General features: G+C 40.6%; 2 long non-coding RNA genes across 2 annotated transcripts in view; one reads left to right on the top strand and one right to left on the bottom strand.

The window, feature by feature from the left end:
* Positions 1-660: 660 nt before the first annotated feature.
* Positions 661-20,945, top strand: LOC131838163 (uncharacterized). Its single transcript, XR_009356511.1, has 4 exons — positions 661-737; positions 11,536-11,682; positions 17,645-17,761; positions 20,805-20,945. It is a non-coding gene; the product is annotated as an uncharacterized LOC131838163 (long non-coding RNA).
* The window catches only part of LOC131838160 (uncharacterized), a 349,742-nt gene continuing 346,725 nt past the window's right edge, over positions 18,820-21,836 (bottom strand). The window contains exon 5 of the long non-coding RNA XR_009356507.1: positions 18,820-19,485. This is a non-coding gene — a long non-coding RNA (uncharacterized LOC131838160). The remainder of the gene's footprint in view (positions 19,486-21,836) is intronic.

A 21,836-nucleotide genomic window follows, 5' to 3' on the forward strand; every position in this document is an offset into this window, starting at 1 on the left:
CCTTTGAAAACCTGCACCTTGATCTGCTACCCCATTTTCAAATTTCCGGTCTATTAGAAAGAGGGTCCTTAGTAGAAACTTCTGGTTTAATGTCCTTTTATAGAAGCTAGAACATAGCTAGTCATACAGATCGCCTACTCCTTGAGGAGACTATTTAAGCCTGAGGGCAGAGACAATCTCCAACTCATCTTATTTCTCTCATAGCAGCTAAAACTGAACACTGTTTTTAATAGGCAGCATAAAGCTCTAGCTTTCTGGAATGGACATGCTGGTCCTATACTTTCCTATAGCTGCTAGCATCCAGGACCAACCCTGGGGCTATTTCCACATATTCTGTCAATTAAACCCAGTTCACAACTACTGAAGATGCGACAGAGGCTGCTCTGTGGTCCTCAAATCCTACTCTACCTCCTCTTGGCATCCACCTATGCCTCATTTCTTAGTCTCCCTTGCGGTTAGTAGGGGCGTAGGGTTGAGTGCTGGCCTATGGGCCGAGGCAGTAGTGACATACACCACTTTCAGATCTGGCTCCTGAAGACCTTCTGGGAAGTCCCTTGAGATTTTTCTCTACCAGGTCAGCTGAATGCAGAAGGTTCTAGAAGGGTTCTAGAAGGTTCTAGAGGGTTCTAGAAGCTAGCAAACCTGCACATTATAAGTAGACTGGGTTCCTGATGGGATGGCTCCGCCTAGAACAGAGCCCCTACACCATCTTCATCATCACGCCATTGGACTATGTTGTGAGTAATACACACACTTTTATAATAAAGTGATGAGGCACTATAATGGTGTGAGTAATACACACACTATTCAGGAACATCGAACTGCAATAATTCTTTATGTTTTAACTAACTCATTCATGTAGTCGTCTCTCATTTCTCACTTCTCTGTGAGGGAGGCACTGAAATGTGGAAACTGTTTATCACAGAACTATGCCCACAAACACAGAGGGCTAGATTCTAATAATCTACTCATAAAATCAAGCTAGGGAAATGCTCCTAGGAAGAATGTTCTCAACTCCCCTGAGAAAGTGCCAGAAACATATTTTCTCTCGGTTCCAGGTAACACAGTCTCTTCCTCTCTGCGACAGTTCACCTGACATAGAAGTCTCACTGCTTTTCTAGGTTAAGTGACTTTATTTTTAGTTAAGAGAAATATAGAGCACATCTTTCTCTCTCCCATGATTTTCTCAGGGAGAACAGGCTTATAGGCTTAGAATTCATTTTTAATTAAAAAATTGCTACTGGGTATGAAGGTGTGGGGTGGGCATAATTATGGAATTCCAACTTAGGGACTTGGTCTCCTTTCTGGGGGGCTGCAGTTCAGGATGTGGTAGGCTGTATTTCTGGAGTAGGAGAAAGACAAGTTCATTTAACCATGAAAATTAAATTACAAGACTTGGAATCATTATTTCTGTGAAAATGTGATCTCCATACTGCGTTAGTTCTGACATTCTTTTCAGATTTTCACCATAACAGTTCTACTTGGCCTTTAAATAACACAGGATCAGTAAAATGTCTCTGGCAGAAGATAGGATGTATTAAGCTCCAAGGTTGAATTTGAACATCTTTGCCTCAATGTTCTAAAATTTAAAATAACTCAAAAGAAACACCGTGTAATCAAAGAACAAGGTAACTATTATTGATAAGTGTAAAATCTTAAGTCTATAGAGCTTAAATCAGTCTCCAAATTCACCTTGGACCACAGCTTGTACTCCTATTTTTAATAAAATATAAGAAAGGTGATGACATATCTTCCACTATTATTTGTTTCAATATTCAGTAACATTGAAGTGTAATAATTCTTTATGTTTTAACTAAATCATTCATGTAGTAATCTTTCATTTCTCACTTCTCTTTGAGCAAGAGCTGTTGTCACTATCTTATCAGTGCTGAAAACTTCAACTTTTGTTAAAGTTTGTGACCGCCAGTTGCTGCACTGAGTTCATAATAGCCTTTAGGAGTCTTTAAAGTAACCTTGAAATAGCTAGAGATTTTATAGAAAAATGGCTGGAGAAGTTAATGAAGGTGATTAATCACATGATGTTGAAAATACAGTCCAATGACAGTACATCTAATATTTATTGAGAACCTACTATATGCCAGTCACTAGGTGCATAAAAAGCACTTTCAACAGATATTGTTCTGAATTTTATGAGCAGCTGGGTGATTTATCTGCTTTGGGTGGTTCTTGGATACCTACTTCTGTATAATTTCTTTTTTTTTTTTTTTAAGTGTAATGCAGGGACTCCATGGTATTCTGCCAACTCTATGTTCTCGGTATCTATCTGCTAGAAGTTCATTTTTACAGAGAGAGTTGGAGACCACCACCATTATTAATTGCTGTGGTACTGATTGTGTAAATTAAGGGTTCATGGGTTCCCACATGATACTACAGGACCTGAAACCTGGTAATTGACTTAAAAGAGCCTATAATCTGGTATCCAGCAAGATAATGAAACATAGCCTTCCAACTGCTTTCCAGTTACCCATGTTTTTATGCAGGAAATAACTGCTCAAGTTATATCATGTCTTTGAAGCCAGTAACAACTTCAAATAACCAACAGTTTTAATCGAGGAAGCTTTCATCGTAAGGCTAGGTTGTAACTTACATACTGAACGTGGAAGCAATGTGAGGAGACTCATTTTTCGTGTGAGAGGAGGAGGCTGGGGAGTCAAAGGTAATGCGAGACGGGGTATATGGGCAGAGACTCATGAGGTCTGTGATCATGAATCTGGACCTGATTAAGAGCAATGGTGAGCCAACTGAATGCCACAAAAGGGGAAAGAAAGAAGAGCTCCATGAAAAACCAAGGGCTGAATGGCCAATGTGGACAGGATAAAAGGGCATTCAAGCCAATTTTCCAGGAATGTGTAAACAGAGTTATAAAGTAAATGAGATGGATATGTAGAAATGATAGAATACGGATATATATACACAAGAAATAATAGAGTCATATGGTAGAGAGACAGCTGTTTAAAATAAAAATCAACAATAAAAGTGGCAAGAATATAACAGTTTTAAAATTAAGAATTTTTGTATATTTCAAGGACTTTAAAGTGTCTTTATTGAATATGTCTTCAGAGTCACTTAGGCCACTTAGAAGTATGAAGTCTATAACATACCAAAGGCCAAATGAGAACTTCAAGCGTCCTTTCAAACATCAGGGCTAAGGTCTTAGGAAAGGAGCATGAGCCCCTCCCTGGTCCCAGCAACTTACTGATTTTTAATGACCTAATTTATTTGACATTCCCAGCCAAATAAAGGAAATAATAGGTAACGGGTATGAGTTCTTTGTCTTGCTTCTCCTCTAATCTGCTTATTCCTCCATTACACTGCAGGCAAGGCACATAATTGAAATTTTAAATTAAAAAAAAAAAGTAACAGAAATCCTAAAGCAGAACCATCTGCATCAAGATTTTCTGTACATTTCTCACCAGCTCACTCACTATGGCCCACCTCCAGCACTGACTTCATCCCACATGATCTCGGGAAGAATGAGATTGCTTCTCTGCACAAAGACAGGAGATTACTTGGAGAAACAGCCTCAGAGAAACCTTAGGTAAAGCGGGGTTAATCCGGATTCTCCTGAAAAGAGCGACGTCGCCTTTAATGACCAGGGCCAGGAAGGACCTTGGCTCCCATAGCTTGGGTAGTAACACTAAATGTGCAGTTTAATTTGGCCAAGGATTATTAATGCAGTTTATGAAACTCTCAGTGACTGTTTTATCTCAAGCCTTTGGCCCTAGCTTCTCCTGGTTCAAGTTTGATAAGCCCGGGGCTTGAGCTCATCTTAATGGGTGGTGGAAGATGGGGCTCCATTTCTACTGGGACTTCATGCTCATTAGTCACAGCCTCCAATTAAAAGCTTTGTTGGAGAACAGGAGGAATGTGGCACAGCACATGTAGAGGCCCGGAAGCCCCTTCCACATATATCATGGATGAGTAAGTCTCTATGGCTGGCCAAGCCACACATCAGCAGACCGTGTGCATCAGCAGACAGGATCAACAAAAGCAATGCAAAAATTTCAAGGTCAGCACTTTCTGGAGCCAGCCCTTCATGTTCCGACTGATAAGGCCTTAAACATTTTCATTAGTCCTGCTGATTCCAGTCATTTTAAATGACAAACACATTCTAATTATTTTTAAAGGCAAGTTATATAATCTAGAAGGCACCCCAAGCTCTATAGTTTTCTAGACATGATTGCTGGCCCTCGTTTCTCTCTCCTGTGACTATGAGGGGTCAAGGTGAGGTTAATGTTCTGGCCAACCACTTGGGATCTAGAATAACAACTATTTTGGTAGGGATTACTGCCATTGTAAACCACTGACAAGGGTTTGGAATGGTAATTCTTAATTAAGAAAATAAAAAGACTCAGCGTCTGTGCTCTGATCGTGCAGCTAACAATGGACTCCACCTCAATCCAAACACAGAATAAAATTCAGCAAAGAGATAGATTTATTTTTGTAGTAATTTGTTTTAGATATTTAATCTAAAATAATATGGTGAGGCTTCAGAAATAACTCTGGGTATCAAATATTGAAATAATATTTGCTGTATTTTTTAAATAAAGCCTTTGTTTTAATTCCAACTGTGTCTTATTACTAACTTGTTGCTTCCAAAGAGAATTTTGGGACAAAATATCTCAAAATGATAGCATGTCCAGTGGAAGTAATAAAAACTTACAACAGTGTATATTTCAAAATATGTCATGTTTATATAACTTTCAATAACCAACATTCTCTTTAATCAACTCATTATTTCCTTGGGAGTGTAGTCTTTGACATGTCATAAAAATTATATGTGGACAAATAAGATCAAGAAATATTAACAACAAAAAATTTTGAATATGATCCACATCATATGGTGCAGTGCTGAGTAGCAGGGAAAACCAGAGAGTGTCTTGAGAAGACTGCACACCTTTGATACCTAAGATTTGGTTACAAAGCTGTAAACAGGCTACGTGATCTGTTGGGAAAATGTCTCAAGGTAGTGGGAAAATCACAGAATTCTAGAGCTAGAAAGCACTTCAGGCTTTTTATCAGAACCTTTCAGAAAGTATGACCTTCCAGTGTCTCAATAAGGAAAAGCAAAAGACATTCATACTACTTCAGAAAATATTTGTCCGCCTATAGAAGACTCCCTGAAAATTTTCTCAAAGTAGGATACAGGCCCTCCTCACCACCAGCCCGTTGTTCTCAACACACCAAGCTGTGGTTGAGTTTATGGTAGAAGTTCAAAGGAATGCAACTCCTCAGTAGTCATAAAACATTCAGGGTTACATTACTTTAATAATTTTTGAGCTGATATTTGGACAGTCTGTCTGCATTCCTACAAAAGCCAGCAAGAACACTTTGCATGAAGAATAGCAGTTGTGAAATCCTTACTCTTTTAAAAAAACATTTTACTTTGAAGTAATCTCTACACTCAATGTAGAGCTTGAACCTACGATCCCAAGATCAAGAATTGCATACCTCACTGAACATGCCAGCCAAGGCCCCTCTCAGACTTCTTTTTTTATGTCAGAAGACCAAAGTAAGACTTCTTGTTCTAAAACTTTTCTCAAGAAAGTCTGACCATTTTGCCACTACAAATGCTTAGAAGTAACAGATAAAAAGACATCATTCTTTCAAATACATTACTGAGTTTGCAGAAAAGAGAGAGAGAGAGAAAGAGAAGAAAGAGAGAGAGAAAGCAACAGTGAAAAAGAAAGAGAGAGATCTAAAAAGCAATGTGGTAAGGACACAAATAGACTCTGATTTGCATTAAGGGGGCTTGCAAGTCTTAGTAACCTAGAAGCTTAGGTTTAACATCCTATGTAGAAGCAAATGGACACAGTAATGATGACTGTCTGTCTCTATGAAGATGCCAAGTGAAGGGAAAAGATAGCATCTATTCAGAATTCTAATGAAGGCTATGTGTATGGTCCAGGAAAACCTGAATCAAGAAATTAGCCTAAGGACACATTGTAGGCCACTAAGCAAACATAAATGCAAAATGCCTCTGAAGGGTTAGCTATATCCACTCTGGTTACACTTTTTTTTTTTTTTTTTTGACAGACAGAGATCACAAGTAGGCAGAGAGGCAGGCAGAGAGAGAGGGGGAAGCAGGCTCCCCGCTGAGCAGAGCACCCGATGTGGGCTTCGATCCCAGAGCCCTGGCATCATGACCTGAGCCGAAGGCAAAGACTTTTTTTAAAAAAAGATTTTATTTATTTATTTGACAGAGAGAGATCACAAGTAGGCAGAGAGGCAGGCAGAGAGGGGGGGGAAGCAGGCTCCCTGCTGAGCAGAGAGCCCGATGCAGGACTCGATCCCAGGACCCTGAGATCACGACCTGAGCCGAAGGCAGAAGCTCAACCCACTGAGCCACCCAGGTGCCCCTAGTTACATGTTTTATAGTGTTCCCTGTGGATGATCCTAAATTACAAATCACATGAAGAAACCATCCATTAGTAGACTCCCATCATAGACATAATAAATAAAAGACTCTGAATCCTAAGAAATTTGAATGAGTGAACAAAATTACAGATTTTTAAACTTTTAAATGATTTTATTTTTAAGTAGTCTCTACACCCAGTCTAGGGTTTGACCCCCAACCCCAAGATCAAGAGTTGCATGTTCTACCAATTAAGTCGGCGAGGCACCCCTAAACTGTTTTAAATTACTAATATGAAAGAGAATATAAGCTGTATGAAAAGGAAAAGACAGTATCAAAATGATCACAGACCATCTAGAAACTATAGCAACGGAATGAAAAAACTTAATGCATAGGCGAAGTAGCGGTTTAGACACAGGTGAAGACATAAACAATGATCTGAAAGACAGATTTAAGAAAACAACTCAGAATGGAGCACTGTGAGATAAGGAGATAAATATAAAGTTAAGAGACAACATAACAACAAAAAAACTCAATCTGTCTAATATAAATTTCAGTAGAAGAACAGAATTATGGAAGCATCAATTCCCAAAGATATATGGCTGTATATGTCCCAGAACTGCTAAAATATCTGATTCCTATGGGTTCAGACAAAATCCAGATAAATAAAAGACAAATCCCTGATGAGATACATTGTGATGAAAGCAACTAGCGAGAAAAGACAAATTATCTATCAAGGGATAACAATTAGACACAACAGTAGACTTCTCAAAAGTGAAGATAAGTAACAGAAGTCAATGGACTATTTTTAAAGGAATGAATGAAAATAAACGCCAATCTAGAATAATATACCCACCTAAATTATTGATTGACTGTCAAGGATATTTGCCAATTACTGACAGAATTACAAAATCCTAGAAAACCAAAAACTGTTTCTTGAAAAAAAACCAACCAATAAAGAGACAAATTCGTGCAAGATTAATTTACAAAGAGAGAAAGGGAAATGACTATATTAGCACAAAGAAAAATTTCTGAGATGTAACTACAGCCAGGTAGAGATTTTTTTAGCAAAGAATTATCAAGAACCATTTTTTATGTCAGTGCACTTGAAAATCTAGCCAAAATAGTCAATTCACTGTAAATGCAACTTACATTTACTCAGGAAGGAACAGAAAACCTGACTTGACCAAAGGCATGAATGAAACTGCATCACTAGCGAAAAGTCTGTTTACACACACACACACACACACACACACACACACACACCCCCCACCAGGATTCTTTCAGACAAGTTTTTATCAACTTTCAAAGTAAAAGTAGTTCTAATCTGGTATCAACTTTTCCAAAGAAGATACGAAAGTGATAATCCTTTTAAAAAAAGATTTATTTATTTTAGAGAGACAGAGTGACTGACAGAGAGCAGAGGGAGGGTAGAGAGAGGGAATCTTCGAGCCAACTCCCCACTGAGTGCAGAGTCTGACGTGGGGCTTGATTCCATGACCCATAAAATCATGACCTGAGCAGAAACTAAGAGTTGGAGGCTTAAGCGACTAAGCCACTGGGCATGCCTAAACTGATAATATTTCTTAAAACTCATTTTATGAGGTAAGATAAACTTGATATAAAATAAGTAAGAAAAATTACAAGCCAATCTCACTCCTGAATATAAAAATTTTAAGTATAACGTTAGTAAACTAAATTTCAAATGAACATTTAAAATTGTGATCTAATCTGGGTTCTCCCAGATTAGAAGGATCATTTAATTTTAGAAAATTTATTAATTCATCAATTAACACATTAAAAGAGAAAACCCGTAAGTACCTCTCAGAGATGCAGGGAGTATTTAATAAAATGCAAAACACATCCTTGGTAAAACTTAAGAGCATATCAGAAATAGAAAGAAACTTCCTTAACCTGATAAAAGATACTATTCACTGAAAACCCAAGAAAATACAACACTTGAGGTCAGCAAGTCAAAGGCATTTCATATAAAATTCAAACAAGATAGGATGCTTCCTTTCACAGCTTCTATTTCACACCGTACAAGAGGTGCTAAGTGTAACAGCAAGCCGGGGCGGGGGGGGGGGGGGGAGAAATAAATAAATACATAAATATAAATAAATTCAATATATACTAAAAGAAATAAAATTAAATACATAAATATTATAAGATAATGAACATAATTATCATTGTTTGCATATATAATGATTGCTTACTTAGAAGATCCAAATAATCTACAAACTTAAAACTAATAAGGAGTTCAGGAGGACTGAAAACGAGTTAAACAAGAATCTATTCTATTTCTACAAACTATCATCCAGTAATTAGAGTATTTAAGAAAAAATAAAATTTACAGTAAAAACAAACATTTCAACAGTATGTATAAGGTACCTAGCAATAAATCAAGCAAAAATGTGGGATATTTCTGTAGGGAAAATTGTAAAGTATACTAAAGACATGAAGGAAAGCTTTTTTTTTTTCTTTAAAGAGAGAGGGACAGTGTGGGAGAGGGAGAAAGAATCTTAAGCAGGCTCCAGGCCCAGTGTGGAGTTTGATGCAGGGCTTGATCTCAGGATCCTGAGATCATGACCCAAGCTGAAATCAAGAGTTGGATGTTTAACTGACTGAGCCACCCAGGCACCCTGAAACTAAGCTTTAAATAAATGGAGAGCTAGATCATCTCCATGAATGGGGAGACTTAATACTTAGATATAGAAATCATCCCCAAATAATCTAGCTTTTATTTATTTATTTTTATTTTTTTCATCCCTAAATAATCTATAAATTCAATGGAATTATAACCCAAATCCCAACACTGTTTCTCATGAAACCTTGAAATGGTGATTCTTAGATTCATATGGTATAGTAAAATATCTAAGAACAGGCAAGACACACTTGAACAAAAATAGTAAAAAAGGGTTCACTTATTACAAGGCTATTAAAACTGTGGTATTAGTATAAGGAGAGTTTGGAAAACAGACATATGGAGGCTCAATAGCATTAAATGTGACAGAGAAAAAAATGGACTAATCAATAAATTATACTGGGACAACTGCTTATTCATACAAAAAAAAAAAAAAAAGAAAATTTGATCAGTACATGACACCATACAGAAATATAAATCCTAGGTTGTTTAATGATCTCACAGGGGAAAAGTATTATTGTAAAGCTTTTTGAAGAAAAGAACCAAAAAATCATTTTATTAAGTCATGTGAGAAAAGATTTCTTAAGATTCCCCAACATACAAACCATAAAGGAAAATACTAACAGCTTTAACCAATATTAAAAATTTTTAATTTATATGTAATAAATTATACTATAGGTAACGGAAAAAGTAAGTTATTGCCTGGGGGTAGATATTTGCAAATCATATAGTCCCTTTCCCAATTGCTGTCCAGAATATGTATACTCAGCTTTACCCATAATTAGAAAGTCCTTATTTCCAAGATAGGAGTAAAATGGAATGTCTGATAATACCAACCATTGGGAAAGATGTAGGGAAAAAGAAATGCTAAATCAATGGTTCTTAACCCTTATTGTGCATTGCAATTCATCTGGGGAACTTTCAAACAAATAGCATTCTTGGGTCCCCTCCCCAAAGTTTCTGATTTAATTGGTCTAGACTGGGACTTAGGCAATAGTAATTTGAAAAAGCTCCCTGATTCCTTTGTCAGTCAGAGTTTAGAACTACTGCTCAACATGTTTAATGGCTGAACAAACCAGTCCCGTCTGGGGGGTAATTCAGCGATACCTAGTACAGACGTGCATCCCCACGACTCAACAATTCCACTCCCTTTGAAGGTAACTCCCTTCAAGAAATTCTAGCACAAATGTAAGATATGTACAAGGATCACTGCAGTACTATAACAGCAAAACTGCAAGGTCAACCCAAATTTCCTTTGGATAAACCAACCTTGGATTATTCATTCAATGTGGTATTATCCTGCAGTTATAATAAATGGACTAGACACTTATGTATCAATATGCATATATCTTCAAAACAATGTTGAATTTAAAAAAAAGTTATGGGGGTGCCTGGGTGGCTTAAGTTGGTTAAGTGTCTGCCTTCAGCTCAGGTCGTGATCTCAGGGTCCTGGGGCAGAGCCCTGTGTGGGACCCCCTGCTCAGTGGGCAATCTGCTGCTTCCTCTCCCTCTGAGGAGAGGGGCAGAGGGAGAGAAAGTAGCAAACTCCCCGCTGAGCAGGGAGCCCTAAGTGGGGATGGATCCCAGGATGCCAGAATCATGACCTGAGCAGAAAGCAGACACTTAACCAACTGAGCCACCCAAGTGTTCCTACTTGAGATACTTTATATTAACATATTTAAAAGGCAAAAGAGCAGTATAACTGACCATGGGGCTATATCTTTATTATTATTTTTTGAAAAAATTATTTTAAAAACATAGAACTAAAAAGTAAACACAAGAGATCCTGAATTTGGAGGCCAGAGGCTAGAATTCTCATCTGACTTCTGCAGCTAGTTAGGGATGTGTAAATCCTTTCCTCACACTGGTTTCAGCTTCTGCATACATAACGGAAAGGTGTTGGATAAGATGATCCAAGATCTAGTCTAGTTTCAAATTTCTCTGCATCTAAAGTGGGTGGATATTATACCTGGATTTAATTTTTCTCCTTTTTTGGAAACCATCTCCAAAGTCTATACTCACTCACGGATTATTCTAGAAAGTGCTGCCCTAAGAGATATTCAGTAAACCATCATTGACTCAAAGATGTAATAAAAGTGGCAAATTCGCTCAAAATGTTCTCATGAGTTAGATTAGGAATGACAGAAAAACAAAGAGAAAATATTATTAAATCCTCAATGTCTTCCATTTGCAAATTTATAAATGTATTGGTTCTTGATTCATTTTCTCATTATTTCCTATGCCATGTCGTCAGTGATCATATACAAACCAGCTTCTCCCAATTTGTCATATGTTAATAAAAATTTCACAATCGGAGAAGTTATGGTAAATTTTACTTAAAATATATGTTTTATACTATAAAAAAAAAACCCTGAACTCCTTTCATGCCCCCACCTTACAGTAACTTGAATGAACTATTATGTCTTCTGTTTATCTTATTTGCTTTCGATGAGAACCCAGCCCAACACAAACAACTAACACCCATTTGCTCACTAATGTGCTGTTTTCTCCCCAGGATTCCAATGCTTTTAGCCAACAAGGTTTAATTATCTCCATAACCTTGCAAAAGTAAAGCACAGAGAAGCATGACGTGGGGGTGAAACCACACTTTGCGAAGAGGTTAATGCAGAGCAGAGGAAAATGAAATCCATTTCCAACAGAGGTACGAAAACTCACTGCACAAGTCCTAATTTCTCTTCACACCTCAGGCCAGGCTGCTACCCATTCTAGGCTGCCTATTTTCTGCTAGGAATGCTGCCTGTGGAATAAGTACTAGAGAGAGGAGCCTGGACAAGCCACGACCTTTGTTAGACACTTGAATGAAAGAAACATCGACAACAAACAAAAAGAACACAGGATGCTGGTTGACAGGTGCATCCTTGGATCTTTGTTCTTCCTCATCAATTAAAATGCATGAAGGAGGCTGCCTACATGACCTGCATTACAGGTTAGGTAAGGAAGATTGAATGTCGTAAGTGTTTACAGAATACTGAGTATGATACCTGGCGGAAGATGGCAGCCAGTATTTGCTAAAAGCCGACATCATCATCATCATCATCACCACCAACGCTTCTTAGCACCAAAGGATTACCGGACCTCGGATTTTTCCAGGACATGGGCTTATAGAAGACCTGCTCAAAGCAACCATTTTCTTGACAAAGGAGAGTTGTCCAAGGTTGCAGAGATGACCTGATCCTCTGAAATTCAGCAATATAATTGCGACTGCAGAGAAATAAAGTCATGGAGGCTCGCTCTCACTTAGTAGGTAGATAACAGGACACTTTACAAAGGCGAAATCTACCGATCATTTTCTTAACTGATGACAAGAAGTGAAATTCATATTCTTCCTGGCCGTCCCTTCTAAGAGTTGAGCCCCCACATTGCCCTACTGATGAGTAGTCCGCAACCATAAGGGGGCCACGGGGGCAGCAGCACGATGGCCAATAGAAAGCACCACAAATCCTTACGCACAGCTAAATCAGGGAGCAAGTCATTCCTCTAAAAGCAACGGCCATCCGGGATGGCAAGAACCAGACTCTCATCTGGCTTGATTTTTCACTGTTCTGGGATTACCCCCTCCTGCTCAGGCCATCCAAGATTGCGCCATTACCACTAATGCTTTCAAAAGTGGGACACTGATTCCCGTCGTTCACAACAGGACTGCAGGCTTGGACTACATCTAACTCCTACATGACATGTAGGGGAGAATTTAAAGGACATTTATGGCCCTGAAATCATATACTCTCCTAAATGAAAATAACAGATGGACTAGCAGATAATAATCTTTAACTAACAGGCTAAACAGTAACAGGGCTGGTTCTGGGAGCCCTTGGGTTAGCAATCAGGACTGATGTTTACCAGGGCGAATAGGAATCATGTTTCTTAGAGGACAAGGCAGACAGGATCTAAAGACTCAGGGAAGTCAGAGGGGAGAAGGCAACTCTCCATTCATGGTAGAGGCTTGCAGTGATGACCTTTCTTTTGAATGCACTGTTTCAGATCACCCGGTCTGCAGAAAGCTGTCGTCTGGATGATGGCTTTGGTGGGAAAGTGGGGGACTGGGAGAGGAGGCATAGATCATTCCTCTATTCAGTCTTGCCCAGGTATCAGCTAACGAACACTTGGAAGCATCCAGCTCCTTCCTTAAATGATTGCTGAGAAAGGTACCAAGACCCCATTCAATAGTAAACTCGTGATTTACAGTGAACACAGGAGGAGGAGAGCCCTGGGACATGTGGGGTGGAAACTAGGAGTCTGGAGGGGAACAGAACCCTGGCCACTTCTAGTCCATGTCCCTAGTTACTTGTGCACTGTCTAACCTCATCCAGCTAGATCGGCCTGACAACTCTAGGTACCCGAGCGGGAACCAACATGTGCAATTTCATTTCGTTGTGAAATTTTGTTCAATTTCACAGCGTCATCCAAGGAAAGGCAAGAGCAGCTGAAACATCTTACGTTTCAAGGCCCTTTTGCCAGAGACTGAGGACTGAGGTCTTCCGTCCCCTAGACCTACAACACCATTTCATGGCATTTTCAAAAGGGGTTCACAAGAAGCTGCAGTTTTAGGGAATTTTACTCTTGGGATTTACAGGTTTCCCAGAGCATCTCCCTAAGCAATCCAGAGAAGTCGGCAGAAGCTTTGTGATTGGCTTGCTGTAGTAACAATGCTCTTTTCAGAAGAAAATTTTACATGCTCATTTTCCAGTCTAAAATACAGTTTATGTTCCTGGAGGAACGGAAGCAAAAGATAGTCACCTGAAACATTAATGAAAACATAAACATTACTGTAAATATTATCTGCTAAATGGTGGTAAGCGCCGGACACTCCCTTTCTCATCTTGCAATTAATTTATGAGTTGGCAAATCATCTTAAGTTTCAAGGAGTCCAACTAATAACTTGATTGAGATTATAGTATGCAAAAGATGCTTATTAGGGGAGTAAGAAGGAAGAGAAGAGAACAAAGACAAAGTACTTACTTACAGTGATATTTTTTAAAGTAATCCTGAATTGCAAACTTGGCTTTTTTGTTTAAGAGCCAAGACTGATCTGAGCTACAATCCTTTGGTCCTCAGAGCATACGCCATCCTCCGTGGGACACATTTTGCAGAAATCTTCCTTTTATATTTATTTTGCCAAGTTTTCAAGCTCTACCAGGAAGTAGTGAAACACAAAGACTGTCCTTAAAAACAAAACAAAATCCTGCCAAAGTCCAGAAGGTAAAGCAGCCAAGGAAAAAGGAAGCCTCTCCAAAACTAGTATCTAATTCGGAAGGAGAACTGCTCCCCTACCTCTGTCTGAATGAGTCCCCTTGTCTTCCTGGTGGCATTTCTCATCAGCCAGCCAGTTCTGTTTTCCAGCAATGTGAGGAGGTTTGAAGAGAAATGCACTCATGCTCTGAAGTTCCTTGTAGTAAAGGAAAACATATGGAGGCTTTCCTGCTGAAGACTCCCTGCCGAGGCACAAATTCGAGGGGGTGTGGAATTTACTTGTTAAGGCTCTCCGTTCTCTAGACTCAGCAATATCTGCTCAGCGCTGAGCCCTGTTGGGCCGCTGCTGCTCTAAAGAAAGCTCTGGAACTCTGCAGGAACCCCACCGGCACAGACGACTTGTAGGGAGCTAGTCAACAGTATGTCAGTGCCCTGTTCGTCCTCGCTCGGGCCGCAGTCCCATCTGACCTCCAGGGACCAGGTAACTGTAGGGAAGGGCGTTCTGCCGGAATACAGGCTTCTCTTCCTCTTTGCTTCCTACCTGTCTCCTAATCGTCATCTCCTGATTTCTTATCAAAGATAAGCAGTGTCCAGATACGTGCCCTGAGTGAGAACGTACCCGAAAGCCAACTTAAAATGTTACTGATGTTTTTCCTTTCTCCTTCTATTCCTTCTAAGTACATGTCTAAAAATGGCACATTTCAAAATAAGCTATGAAGACGTGGAGATAGAAAATTGCACTTAGGATGAAAACAGTCTTTGATGGAAGCCAACCACCACTACAGAGGTCTGTCTACCAACTCCGTGATTTGATGCTTTTTAATTTGGAATATAAGGAACAGAGCAGTTAATATCAAGAACTTACTTTTAAAAGCGCTATTTGGGCTACTTTCTACTTCATTACCAACAGGGAGGGAGGATACTTCTGCCCAGCAGAGGAGTTTCTCTCCTATTAATCTAGCAATCCCATTATCAAAGCATTAATCATTTGTTAACCTCAATTATCCTAATAATTCACTCTAACTCTGTATCCATCTTTTATATTGCAAACTGGTGTTAAACATCCTCTAAAAATACGTTCCACATGATCTTTCTTTCCATTCCAATGCCTTTATGCAAGCATTTATTTTGCGGAGCAAATGTTTCCATAAGCCCAACTGAGTAACAGAATAAATGATTAAAACCAGTAAAGATGGGTATGCAGATGTGTAAGTTGTATTTGGAGCTCTGGCCTATCTGGGTGGTAGGGATAAAGCAAGCTTTGAAAGGGCTTAATAAGAAGACTTTTTAATATCATCTGGAAAGATCTATCCTATCCGGGGTCCACACACTGTGGCCCACGGGCCAAAATAAGGCTCACTGTCAGCATTTGTAAATAAAGTTTTATTGGAAGAGAGGCACACCCATGTGTTCACCCATTTTGTAGCATCTGTGACTGCTTTCATGCAGAGCTGAGTAGTTATGAAAGAGACTGTATGCTCTACAAAGCCTAAAATGTTTACTATCTTATCCTTTCCAGAGAAAGCTTGCAGAGCCCTCTTCTGTATAATTGAGGGCTACTAGCTAACTAGGGATCCTTAGGCTTTTTCTCCTAAGTCCTGTAGTCAGAGGTATCACAGGATCATATTTAAGGAAATATCAATCACTCAAATGTCCTCCCCCCACTCCCAGAGCTGATGTGACAGGAGAGCTACTTGGGGGTCTGGGGTGTGAGCGGACCCCAAGCTCCCAGGAAACAGAATGGGTCGGGCCACACTGGAATGTTGTAGGATGGCAGAGTCAGGGGCCGAATGCAGACATCATCAGGGAGGGAAGCCAGAGAAGCAGGGCCCAGAGAGAGAACGGAGCAGCACAACAAAGCCATAAATGGAGGGAAAATAATAAAGATTGGTTACACGTCAGGATACGGAGGATGAAATGACTGGAAGAATCGGTCCGAACTAAGACCTTGAGCAAAAAGGAAGGATGTGGGACAACTTCCTTCTGGTGGCCTGGTACAAAGATGACTAATATGTTCCAATTTGGACTCCTCTGCACCCTCCTCAGTCCCAAGGATCTGGAGAATTGGCTGCCCTACTTGCTGGTGCTATGGAGAAAGCCCATGGAAAGCGAGCAGAAACAAACAGACAAACACCAAAAAACCAAAATACAACAAACCTGAAAGCCATGCCTTCCCAGTGCTTAATATCTTCCTACTCTGGAGAGCTTAGGTAAAAAGCAGGGAGTCACTCTGGTGCTACTGGGGGCCACCACGGGCCACTGGAGAAAGACAGGGTCTCTGTTCTCTGAGTAAGGGATCTCGCTGGGAGAGCTCGCAGCGTGTGAACGGGAAGGGGATAACCTCGAAACAACCAGTAAACAAGTATGAGATCATCTGTCCTACTGGATAGTTTTGCCCTGGCCTTTTCACCCCAAAGCCAGCCTGCATTTTTTTCCAGAACAGCTGACCTGCATGATTTGATTGCTGCCTGTGACTTTGAACTCCCTGCTTTCATTTCCCCAAACTCCACAGCCATCCCCAAAAGTCGTTCGGGTTTTGAGTTTAATTTCTGCTGCCTAAATGATGAATGAATGACCCAACTTTGTAGGCCTGGCAAATGTAGCTATTTTTTCATCCATCACGTGTCAGTAAGTCAGCCCATCAACAAGTATTTCTTGAGCTGCTAGTATGCACCAGGCACTCCGCTGAGCCTGGGGTTAAGGACTCAAGAAGACAGGCAAGGTCTCGAGCCTCATGGAGAGAAAAGAAAAACCCCAAAGCATATGGACTGGATAATTTCAGATCATAAGTGTTTGGGGAGCAATAAGCAAAATGCTGAGATACAGAGGAACTGTGGGGGTGGGGCAGGGATTCTGTCCTAGACAAGGGGGGCAGAGAACTTTCTGAGAAGGTGACACATTAGCCAAAGCTGGAAGGGGAGAAGGAGTGAGTTGTAGAAGACTCTGAGAACTGTGAGTTCAAAGACAGAGGTAGGAAGGAACATGGCACGTCCCAGAAAGCAGAAGGGACACTGGTGTGGCACAGTGGGTAAGTGGGGGAAGGGTTAGAGACTGGAAGAGACCAGCTGGTGTGTGGTCTAGGAAGGAATAATGAGGTCTGGATTTTTTCCAAGGGCAAGCAAAACTATGGGAAGGATCTAAGCCCGGGGAATGTCTGTGCTCTGATTTATGTTTTCAAAAGCATTTCTCTAACCTTGCTGTTGAGAATGGACTGGAGACAGTTAAGAGTGAAAATCAGGGTATCAGTCGAGAAGTAGGTATAGGCTGAGATAAAATGCTGTCATTCGCGTTCAAGGGAAGAGAAGGGTGTTGAGATGTGTTTTGGAATCTTAACAACTCTGCCCCTGGAAACAATCATCTGAAATCATCTCATTTAGTTGTTTGCATGTTAATTTTTCATTTCCACCCCCTTGAAGGAAACTCCAGATCAGGGACCTCATGTTCCTTTGCCACCACCACAGCCCCAGGGTCCAGCAGGTGCAGCACACTGAGAAGAGATGCATGTGCCTGTTACTCCGTCTGCTGTACGTCAGGTATGAGGAGCTAAGACTGAGGTGGGTGGGTCTTGAAACCACAAAATGAGAAAAGAACACACAGCTTTACAAAGTTTCCTTTGCTTCTTGCAGCCTGAACATCTGGGTGGCTACAGTCCATGACTCACTTAGTATCTTTTCTAGCTCCTTCTAAAGCGCTTCCTTCAACAGGAAAGCCTGGGCTGCTGAAAAGGACATTTCTCAGTGGCCCTTGCAGCCAGGGTTCTGCTAGTTTTGCCCACTCTCACAGACTTGAACTTGGTCCTGTTAGTGCGTTAGAGCGACGGCACAGGGGGCAGCCCATCTACGGGTTCGGTAAGCCGGAAGCAGGGCTCTGCAGACCCCAGCTGGGGCCAGTCTCATGGGCTGTGACCGGAGCAGTCACACAGGGCCCCATGCCTACTAAGGCTCTGAACTGGGTCTGCTGCTCTGAGGTCACTGCCTTGATTCTTACTGATTTTGAACAAGGGGCCTGCATTTTCATTTTGTCCTGGGTCACACCGATGACCTAGCCAGTCCTGCCAACAGTTCTGGGCTCAGGCTCCTCCCTCCCTGGGGTGACGTGCTCCCAGAGTCAGTAGGTGTGGCAACAGCTTCCAGTTCCCTGGATGTCGCCCCAAGTGGCGTGGTCGGTTCGGGTGTCAACATCTAGGACCGTGGCTCCCTTGTCACCATGGGGGGAGGGGAGTAGTCCCTGGCAGTCCAGGCCCATGCATGGGGGTAGCTCAGGAGGCATTTCTGGAGTCCCAGCTTAACCCCGATCCTCCAGATTAGAATGGTGCTGTGGGCAAAATTCCCTTTCCATTTCAAACAGTGGAAGCCATTATCTTGGACACTACTCATACCTAATTAAGGATACTCTGGGAGGAACGAGCTGGCTTCTTGAAGAGCTTTTTCCTGTCTTGTCATCATACTCTGTAGTGTTGAGATGGCAGAATCTGAGATTCTGTGTTCTGGACACACTGTTCATGAGGCGGCAAGCCTCACCTGCTGTTGAGCGGCTGGTAGAGACTTGGGCACAATAGTAACCCCCTTAAATTGTGAAGATGCCCCCTTTTTCTCACAGATGTACCGTTAGGCCTAGGAGCATCAGCCTGTCGACAAGCTCACCTGGATGTCCATGGGACAAGGAGGAACTGTCTCACCAGGTGTATTGGTTACCTGTGGGGCTGCCAGAGCAAGTTACCACAAACACAGGAGCTTAAAACAATAGGAATTTATTCTCTCATGGTTCTGGGGGCCAGAAGTTCCAGATCAAAGTGTGGCAGGGGTGGTTTCTTCTGATGGCACTGAGTGTCCGTTCTGTGATTTGCTCTTGGCTTCTGTCGGTTGCCAGCAAATCTGGGATTTCTTGGCATTCCGTACTCCAGTCTCTGCCCCCTTGGTCTTCTGGTGTTTTCCTTCGTGTGTTTCCGTGTTTTCTCCTTTTCTTACAGGGACACTAGTCCTTGGATTCAGGACCAATCCTAATCCACTGTGATCTCCTTTTAACCTAATTACACCTGTAAAGACCTTACTTCCATCCAAACAAGATCACATTCTGTGGATGTAATTTTGGTGGGGGGGATGCTATTCAACCCATAATACCCTTCAAGCCAATTGAACGAGTAAGGCCTTCTGGTCCACAGAGAAGTCAAATATCTTGATCTTCTGGCCTCTGTTCTGGCCAGTTGAACTAACAGGCAATGGGCATGTGAGTTTAGAAGGACGTGGCAGTAACCATGCTGTTGTGGAAGAAAATGAAAGACATTTACCTTGTTTTACCTTCAGAGCCCTACCCTTCACGGTACCTCTGTATCTGCAGTGACATCTTACTTCTTTCTGATGCATTTGTTGTCAGAACATCTTAAAGCTACAGAAAAATGTCCACAATTTACCCAAAATAAACCATCAAAAATACTAGCTGCCTCATCTGAATTTTTTTTTCCCTCCATGAACGCACCTCTCCGATTTTGTTCTGCCTAGGGAAATTTCCACCGTACCGTTAGCAAAGGACAAGTGTTTGTGCAGAGGAGAAAAAGGTCGGGCAAAGTCATTGAAACTAATGTTGCTTCACTCATGTACAGTGACGACTTTTTACATTTCACAAATCAAAAAACAATTTAAGCTATTTTAGATACTTTTTTTTCTAGTTCAATGGCATCTAATTCCTTAAGCCAAAGAAGCAAGTATTTCCCCCCAAAAATGAATACCTAAAATGACACTACAAAATATAGCCTAAGGATGGAGATATCTTTTTTTTATGAGCAGAGAAAAGAAAATTGCATTACCGAACTAGACAAAAAGGCATTCCCTCAGAACTGTTTTATCGTTTTTCACTGTACGTATCTTGCCAGGAGAGAATTACATTTATCAAGCAGCACTGAAAGCTATTTATTCCCTTCTTATTCCATTAATTAAACTATAATACAATCACTTGGGTTACCCATAACCAATCTTTGGAAGATTAATATAGGATGCTATTCTTTTGCTCATATTTGTCTTCGGCAGGGTAATGAGACAGCAATAAAGTTTATGTTCCCATAACGTGTACGAATGGTATTTTGCACCGAATAGCTAACATCAAAAATAACTACTGGTATAAACAAACCACATAACACAATCATTCTTGGCACACATTAATGTGTCATTGCAAATATTAATACAATAGCCCTTGTTGCTACGAAAAAAAATCTGAATATTTAAATAATAATGCATAAAGAAAAAAATCAACGAAATATGTCGCATCTGAAAAAATAATCTGAAATAGATTTTGGTGGTTAGCTCTCAAATTACCTCATTTTTCATAAACACTCCGAGGAAACTAAAACTTGCATTGTTCTAAGCTGAGTATTTGTCCCCATATAATTTAAAATTCAAATTTACAATGCAGAAACATTGCTGGTATAACAGGCACTTAAAACCTGTGCCATTTTGCCATTTGGCCACATTTACATTTATCAATGAATTACTTCTCACAACACTTGTCAACAAAGTTTCCTATTCCATTTGCTTTAGGTGGAAAAATTAAGACCAAAAAAACATTTTGAAATTTGTGTTTTAGGTCCACAGAAGAACCAGCCCCACAGAAAGACAGAAAAAGAGCTATTGGTGAGAACTTTGCATAAATATGCCTCAACCTATGTATCTATCTTCTCTAGCCACATAATCACATCCTTTTATTTCACCAGTAAAGGGATGCCAAAGACCTTAATTTTTTGTGTTTTTATTGTCTAATCATAGCGATCATTAATAGTGAACACAAGTTCCTCTGGAAAATAAATCTTCACGTTTTTAATTCCTGTTTTTGCTTCCCGAGGGCACAGAATAAAATCACAGACTGTCCTACTTAACTACTTACATAGTTCTCTTACATGGATACAGAAGGGCTCCAAACATCCGGCCTGATACTTCACTCTTCTTACGGTTAATAAAAACATACAATGAGTCCATCTTCATAGGAAGACACAGATGGATTGATCTGCCAACACTGACAAGGCAAATTGTGTGCCATAATTCTCTTATATGAGCTCTAGTAAGTAAGACAGTCCCCAAGCCCAGCTCTCATGGAAGTTAGACCAGAGCCATTCTGTACTGGATGGGTATGTAAAAAGTTTTTGAATGGGGGGCACCTGGGTGGCTCAACAGGTTAAGTGTCTAATTCTTGATTTCAGCTCAGGTCATGATATCGGGGTCATGGGATCGAGCCCCATGTCAGGCTCTGCACTCCGTGTGGAGTCTGCCTGTCCCTCTCACTCGACTCCTCCCCCTGTTCCCTTTCTCTCTCTCGAATAAATAAAATATTATGAAATCATAAAATAAATAAATAAAATAATAAAATATTTATTTATTTGGGAGAGCGACCAAGCGAGCCCACAAGCATGGGGGAGGGGCCGAGGGAGAGGGAGAGGCAGATTCCCCGCTGAGCCCTGACTCCACGTGGGGCTTTCATGACCTGAGCCCAAGGCAGATGCTTAGCCTACTGAGCCCTACAAATGAAATCTTTAAAATTATTTTTTGAATGAAAAAAATCTGAATGAATTAGCAACAATCAAATGGAATTTTTATTTGAATTATCACCAATTCCAAATTGTTC

The sequence above is a fragment of the Mustela lutreola genome, chromosome 8 (genome assembly GCF_030435805.1).
Source record: "Mustela lutreola isolate mMusLut2 chromosome 8, mMusLut2.pri, whole genome shotgun sequence".
In the NCBI taxonomy this organism is placed as follows: Eukaryota; Metazoa; Chordata; class Mammalia; order Carnivora; family Mustelidae; genus Mustela; species Mustela lutreola.